This window comes from Rutilus rutilus (genome assembly GCF_951802725.1).
Source record: "Rutilus rutilus genome assembly, chromosome: 17".
Taxonomy (NCBI): Eukaryota; Metazoa; Chordata; class Actinopteri; order Cypriniformes; family Leuciscidae; genus Rutilus; species Rutilus rutilus.
The window spans coordinates 27346654-27355203 of NC_140230.1; the positions used below are offsets into that span (position 1 = coordinate 27346654).

The 8550-nt window shown below is 38.3% G+C and overlaps 1 long non-coding RNA gene across 1 annotated transcript; it reads left to right on the forward strand.

The window, feature by feature from the left end:
- The first annotated feature begins 4491 nt into the window (after nt 1-4491).
- LOC311306717 lies at nt 4492-8100 on the forward strand. Its single transcript, XR_014630213.1, has 5 exons — nt 4492-4539; nt 5578-5610; nt 5757-5815; nt 6003-6168; nt 7594-8100. It is a non-coding gene; the product is annotated as an uncharacterized lncRNA (long non-coding RNA).
- Nucleotides 8101-8550: the final 450 nt, after the last annotated feature.

Consider the following 8550-nt stretch of genomic DNA (forward strand, 5'->3'; position numbering starts at 1 on the left):
ATCAAGAAACACGTTCTGACACAACAGTAACAATTAACCCTCATTAGGGGCAATACACTCCTCTCATCTAATCAGACACACATGCATTGATACAGATGTGTTGCACACACACACAAACAGGCACAGTCGGTGGTATGGGTGAATCTGATAGGGTCTTTGATGAGCTTGTTGACTTTAATGCGGTTGTAATTTGATCAAAATTTGATCAAAAATAGAGAAAAAACAAGAATATTCTGAAATATTATTACACTTGAAAATAATTGTGTTCTATTTTAATGTATTTTTAAAAGGGGATTTTTATGCATATTTTACATTATTGCTGTACCTCTCTTCCAAGTTTGTCTCAAACACACTGTTTAGTTCCTGATGAAGCCCCTCCTTCCGAAATACGAAATGTGCTCGGATTGGTTAGTTGGCCCAGTGTGTTGTGATTAGCGAACCGATTAGAGTGTGTTCCGGAAATGTTAGGCCTTTTACCATAACCATGAGTTTCATCTGCTCATGTGTAAATTAACTGTCAATTTTGACATATCGTGCAGAACCTTTGGAAGCACGGATTTAACAGATTTTAAGTTGCTAAAGATCGGTGAACAGTCTTACAAAAGTGAGAGCCCCGTAGCTAAACACTTCATTAACACTGTAATATTAGCTAGCAGGCTAGTGGAGCCACAAATAATCAAACATACTTACAGGCTGTGATCCATAAACAACTGATTGTCCTGACAAAGCGGGAATTGCTCCATCTTTCAGGAGAAGCTTTTGTGCATATCCGGCATTGTACTCTTATTGTAGGTTCTGGAAGCTGTCCTCCGCAAAATGTGCAGCACACAGATAAACACTGGGGTTATAATGTTCAGGAACAGCGTTAAAAATCTATATATATTTTTTAAATTCATCAACCTTTGGAATGCCAAAAAAAGGGGTTTTGGAACCGGGGTGGAAAAAACAGCGTCTTTTCGACATGGCAACAACACGCTACTAAAGCAGGTCTTCTTCTTCGTCTTCTCTAGTGCAGCTCAACCATGCCTCGCTCCCTTTTTGTTGCGTATTCCGGCGGGGATTACTTAAATAAGTGACATTGGCTATGTTTACATGCACTACTTTTGTTACAATCGGACTGAATTCATCCCGACTGATAAATCTGAATGTAATGTTTACATGAACGCTAAATATGTGATCGGGTTGATGTGCGTGTTTATGTGACACAAGATTCAAATTGGAATATATTTTTTGACATGCGCACACTGCACGAATGAGTTTCCCGATATTTGCGCATGACAACCATTCTCCTACATTGGTTCTTTATTTGTTTTAAACAGCAGACTTAATATTTATCCATTTCTGGTCATAATTTAGAGACAATGAGCATATGAACCGTTGGGCCATGCTGTTTATATTTATCACACAGTAAAAATGCCCATCCACGTGCCCAAAACCAGTCGTCTGTGGATGAGAATCCTAAACAAGGACTGTTGGGATGTTGTCCTGCTCCACTTCACAGACACAGTGAAATGATAATATTAGAATGACGGGACACTCAGTTATATGACACTTTATTCAATAGGAAGAACAGCTCGTTCCGCACGTCATTACGATATTTCAACGTCATTGCACATGCGCAGTCCTTTCAGTTTCGGTTTTCAATCCGATCAAGTGTTTACATGTCCTCTCGATCGGATTAGAAAAGGAATAAACCACCCTTTCAATCCAATAGAAATTTCATTCTGATCGAGCTCAATGATTGAGCCGTCAATCCAATTACTAACAGATTATTTGGTTGCATGTAAATGTAGCCATTGTGACTTCACAAGATCCGGAAAAAGCATTTTGTTGTCCCAACGGCTCGTTGGGACTACAACATGCTTTTTCCGGATCTTTGGTTGGTTGGTTGTTTGTAGTTCTTGTTGGTTGTAGTTCAAGTTGGTTGTAGTTCTTGAAAACCTCTAAGAATTTATTTTTTGTAAATGCAGTTCATGACCTCTCACATGAATTAATATAACATGACTATGGTTTAACTAAAACCAGGGAACAAATTAATACATTACAAATTAATATAACACTTATTAACAATCCAATTCTCACTATTAAAGTTGCTTATTAGCATGCATATTACAAGGATATTGGGTGTTTATTAGTTCTTATGAAGCACATTAATGCCTTATTCTGCATGACCATATTCTACATCCCATAATCCTATAAATTTAACAACTACCTTACTAACTATTAATAAGCAGTAATTAGGAGTTTATTGAGGCGAAAGTCATTGTTAATAGTAGGTTAATAGTGAGAATTGGACCCTAATCTAAAGTGTGACCAAAAATTGTATTCATATAACTGAGTGGAAAACATAGAAAACACTTTACATTAACCAAATTAATCAATTGACAGGAATGAGTCAAACTTCCCAGTGCTATTGCTAATAAATGTACTTTTGTCGGTTCTTTTATTTAGTCACTTTCGAACATTTCTCTATGTGTGAGCACCGGTTTGTGTGTTTTGGAGGAGGAAGTGATTTGGAAGTGGGTTACTGTAGCATGCCAAGAAGCACCATTAAATTTTCATGGAGGTTAAATCATGCTGAGATACGAAGTCATTATGGCTTGTTTTTAATTTCGTTACACCTATAAAAACTTTATGACAAAAAATAGAATAAGATAAAATAACTTTTACACAGAGTGGTCTGGGTTTGCCAGCCGAGAGAGGTCAAAGATGTTATGTGCTCTGTTGAATAAATATTTCATCAGATTTTACCCTGCTTCACTTCGGGTAACATCAAAAGTGCATTTACACTCCATAAATAACAAGTCTTCTACGTATTATCATCTGTTCTGATATCTGAATTCGGCTGTGGCGTGTCTGTAGGAGCAGAGGATGATATATTGTGAGCTGTAATTGGCACTTCAGTCAATGAAAGATTTAGAGCGGTAGCCAAATGGACGTGTGTATTAAGAGGTGGGCTGGAAAAAGTCCTCAAGCAACCCACTTTTGATTAGCATTTGAATGATGCGTGGTGAGCTGGTGTGAACCTGTTAGCAGTGATATGCCATCAGCCTTACCTCAATAGGAGGGCCCATTTGTGGTGAATGAAGCCCATCTGCTGCCCAGGCCTGTTTGGAAACCTCTGCTTTTGTGGAGCGGCGCAGGCACTTAGCACACAGAATATGGCTAATTGAATTCCTCCACAGTCTCAATTAGAAGGAAGAGTAATTAAAACAGATGTCTGTGTTTATGTCTGTGCATGTGTGGTGGGAACAACATTAATTCTCAAGGTGAGAGCCACAAATGGCTCAAAATATATCTCAGTAGAAGATAGAGATGATCCAAATTTTCCTATTTCCCATTCCTCCTACATCTTTCAGATGTTTTCTTTCCACGCATGCACTGCACACACAGGTACCGATGGACTCCAGATGTGCATGTTATTCTCAGGTGGGTTCTAGGGACACTTATCTTGTGACCCCCTGACCCTCTGTATGTCACAGAGCCATTAGCTTTCACATCAGCCCTTCTGTTATGGGGTGGCAAATGTCAGGCATGCATAAGGAGCCAGAAAAACAACTGGCAGGAGGTGGAATGGACTAGTCCAAACAGACTCAGATTAATTTTAGCTACTTGTGCTCCCGTCTTTGCCATCTGGGCCTTGTGCCCTGGTTTCTCTGATGGCCAAAGTGCATAAAGTGGAATGCATAATAAATATTTGGGAATCTGACCCACTAAACTTACTGATTAGTGGTGTGAGAAATGTCCTAAACAAGAACAACAAAACCAGTTGAGGGAACAATTTGTCCTTATTTACTGATCTTTATGTTGTTCCAAATCTGTATGACTTTCTTTGTTAAAGAAAGCTATAAAATAGATGCAGGAGAAGCACCATAAAGGTGTCATGTTTTAAAAGTAGTTAGAATATATATATATATATATATATATATATATATATATATATATATATATATATATATAGTACAGTATAATACAGTATATAGTACAGTACCAGTAGAAAGTAATAAAAAAAATTGTTTTTTAAAGAAATATCTTATGCTCACCAAGGCTGCATTTATTTGATAAAAAATACAGTAAAACCTAAATGGCCCTATTTTGCACCCAGCTCAATTGACTTTGTACACATGTATCATTCCTATTTTGCACCCGACACACAGCACACTGTTAAAAATTACCAGCAATTCACAATAATTAACAGTATTATTTTACAGTAACTTGTTGTAATTAAGTTTCCCTGTAATATCCCAATGAATACCTGTAAAAACTACAGTATCCTTGGATTTTACAGCATTTAACTCTTATTTTACAGTAAAATATTGCAATCTAAAACCTGCTGTTATATCACAACAAGGTCTGTAATATCACAGCAACACAGTGAAAAAAAAAAGGATTTCACAGCATTAAACAGTATTATTACAGTGAAATATTGTATTGAAATTATGCCCTGGAAAGTCACATGACATAACCGAACTGTTTTGAATTTGAACTGAAAAGGCGCGGTCGTGTCCCTCTTCTGAATTTCCGGGCTGAATGGAGAAGGTGAGTAGCATACATGTTTGCAGCACTTACACCCATGTTATTTTAATATGATGATAATATTTACTTTCAAATAAACGTTTATCGCATGACACAGTTCACATTTTGTTAGCAAGTGCCCGGAATTGCTGAAAGTTCTCTCACAGCATTTGCTAATAGTAGTAATGTTAGTAGCTAATGAAGAGAGTTTCGCTATAATTTTTCATGTCACTATCACCGTTTAGACAAATCTGGTGTTTGTAAAGTTTATAAAAACCAATGATGGGACAAACATTACTATTTATGTGTGCACATTTCTGTAATTAGTCAAGGTTATCATAGATTAGCAGGGCTAACCGTTAGCTGTTTAACTTTAATAACTTAGTGATTCAAACGGTCCATGAAAAAATATTTTTTTTCAGCGGATATCCTAGTTACATCATGATTGAGCTAACTGTTAAGGGGGTCGCACACCGGATGCGCAGCTCGGCGCCGCGCCGCGCCACGTCTTTTAAATTCGAACACATTATTCTCTATGAGAATGTAAGAGGAAGATATACATCTCTATAAATGTAAATTTTATATAAAACCATGTAAATGGCGCTCTGTGGCGCGGCAGGATTTTGAACACGGTCCTGAGCCGTTGCTGGGCGTCGCGGACAGACGCCGAAAGGCGCCGCCGGTGTGTGTACTCTCATAGAGAATAATGTGTTCGAATTTAAAAGACGTGGCGCGGCGCGGCGCCGAGCTGCGCATCCGGTGTGTGACCCCCTTTAGTCTCATGTCGTGTTCGACAACGGGAGGGTTTTAACATTAGGGTTTCCCACTTGTCCTGATATGAATGAATAATAATTGTAAAAGTTGTAAATGCACGTTACATTGAGTGAGCAATCTCAAAGTGCTACAGAAAAAAAACACTATATATATATAGGCCTACCACTATCATTTTTGACATACGGCTAAAATTAAATTACAATGATCAATGATCATAATCTGCATTCAAACTGAAATTCTTATTTTTGGTTGCATTTGTGTAATTTCTCCTTTTTCTTTTCTTTCCAGGTCATCAGAGAGAGTTTGATGCTTGAAGTTGATGTAAGATTTTTTATTCAAATATTTAAAATGCAAAATGAGTGATTACATTATCAACATTTACCTTGCATGATTTACTACCTCTGACCAATGAACAATATTTATCCTTTATCCTAAATCCATGCTATTGTGTGTTAACTATGTTACAGCCATGTGCCACTGGTCAATACTGCAGAACTCCCCAGCAGCCCCTGCTTGATCATTCAAGGTAATGTTACTTTGATCTAGTATCGACATTTCTAACTCATTATTTTGTTTTCATTCTAGAAATCTACAAGACCACAATAAGTAATAATAATTATAATAATAATAATAATTACATTTGTATAGCCATTTGTATCTTAAGCAGATCGCAAAGTGCTCATAACACATAATGCTGTATCTGTTCATTTCAGGTGACATGATGAAGCCCTCTGGATGGCTTATATCCATCGAGGGACATGTCGTGATGGGCCCACACCCTTTCTTTTTACACGGAGTAGCTGCTTTCTTCAGCAGCTATTACGTCTTCAACCTTGAGTATCCTGCCGCTGGATCGTCAACGCTGGAGTTCATTCAAAGGTATTTTATAAAGATCACATTTAATCTTGTAATTCACATTATAGTACAGGCTTCCAACTCAATGATTGTCTTGAGGTCTAAAATGCTGACAAACGAGGTACCTGAGGCCCCGTCCACACTACCGCGTTTTTGTTTAAAAACGGAGACCTTTTGCTACGTTTACACCTCCCGTCTACACTAAAACGGCAAAAACGGAGACCCAAAACGGAGAAGTTTAGAAACGCTGCCGACCCGTTTTTCGTTTTGAAACTCCGGAGGGCGTTTTAGTGTGGACGGGTCAAAACGGAGGACTTTAGAAACGATGACGCAGAGGCTCGCGCTCGGCTCTATGATTGGGTGTCATCAGTCATGGAGTATACACAGGTAATATTCAGTACCAGTAAACTCCACCCGCTGGAACAGTTTCTTACAGTAAGAAGAAGAAGAAACTGCCTCTTGGAAGCGTCTCAGGTGCGGCTCGCGCAGTAAACGCATAGCACTACATGTTATATAGAACCGACGCCTATTTTTCATGCGACACGCAAGCGTGTTGGAAGCGTTTCCAAGAAAAATAGAATAGGAAAACATGTTTATATGTCATTTTGACACAAATACATATTAATAAATGACATTTTGATGTTTGAAAGCATTTTTTTACAGTCTATGTTTGAAAGTCTCTAGGTTTACACCGGCACGCGCATGCCCAGTGTTGGTGAATGGTCACGTGATACGCGTTTTCAGTCGTTTTAATGTGGACGGAGATCAATTCTAATATGCAGCTAAAACGCTGGTGTGGATGGCGATCGTATTCGTTTTAATTCTCCGTTTCTAAACTAAAACGCAGTAGTGTGGACGGGGCCTGAGGCTAGCCTGGTGAGACCACCCTGATCTCGCGAACTCATTCAATTTCGCTCTGCAGATCAGTCTGGGTTTCTACACATGTTATGCTGACAAATACCTGCTGGTCCAATCACAGCTATTTATTTTGTTTTGGGGCAGGCTATGTGATGATGATTTTGAAACGTCTATTGCGAAATGCGAATGTATTGAATGAAGTAGATGAAATTTTCTTTCAAAGCAGAACAAAATGCTCTCAGGCCCTTTATTGAAAAGGATATGTTTGTCATACTTTCAACAGGGTTTGGTTTTAATTTACCAACTGGCCAATTGCGTGAAGATGCATTTCAGTGGCGGCACACGTTGATATGGCCTCTCATAGTAGAAAATCAACCCTATTTGCCTCAGGCAAACCTAACCTGAGGCACCTTGGCTAAAAATGGCTAAAAAAAAATTATGGTGAGAGTAAGATCTAACAAGTTTGGATTATAAATCTATTAGGGTTTGATGTGGGGAAAAAGCACAGCAAAAAGCACACCTTGATAAATGCTGTCTGCAATACCTACTGTAAGTCTATTTGAAACTGAAACTATCTTTGCTTATTAACAGGTGCTTCCTGGGCATCAATCCTGAAAGAGGCTCAAAGACCAAGAAGCGGACAACAATGAACCCTCATGTGAGCACCCTTTTGAGGAAACTTATTGACTTTGAGTGGGCATCATAGTTTTTTTTTGCAGCGGTAGTTGTCAGGCTCAGTTTTGAGTAGCCTTGTTCTTTTTGTAATTTTTCAAGACAACTTTGCACTACAAGATTTTTACACAATGCTGTTGCGTGTGGACTCATTATAATGTTTGAGACTGAGAGGAGCGCCTGACCCCTTTACGACATTCCTTCATCGCTCTCTTATCTTGCCATGAAGGCCTCATTCCCATCCTGTCCATTACTGTTATTGTGACACAGCTAGTTGAATTGCAAGTTTGCACAATTTCTCTGCATTTTCTGACTTTTATGACTAGAAAGTTGAATTTCTTGAACTCTTGAAGTTCTTGGCATCTGCTGTACATTGAAAAATATGTATTTGTTAATAAATATGCCATTGGGCTAACATTGACTTTACCTCAGAGTTGTTTGTTGGGGGGAGGGGGTTAATTGTACAATGATTGTAAATTCACAGTATATTATTGTCAACTTGTACATTACTTTCAAAGTACACACTGTAAAAGTACAGGGCCTTGTAACAATGTACAGCAAAAGATTGTAATTCCCCAGTAATGTACTGTAATATCACAGTAATTGCTTTGTCATTGAAGCTGTGAAGTTACAGTATACAGTTGTGCTTTTACAACAATGCATTGTAATATCACAGATATAAAATTACAGTAAATTGCTGTGAGTATATTTCACAGTATATTGCTGTAATCCTTACTGTGAAAGTCATGCAAAATTTATCCAATTATTTATTGTAAATTCACAACGAAAAATTTTGCAGTGCAGGCTTTTCCCTCGACAGACGCACGTCGTAAATTAGGAAATGAACTTGCGTTCCAGGGGGCGGCAGCAGTTGCC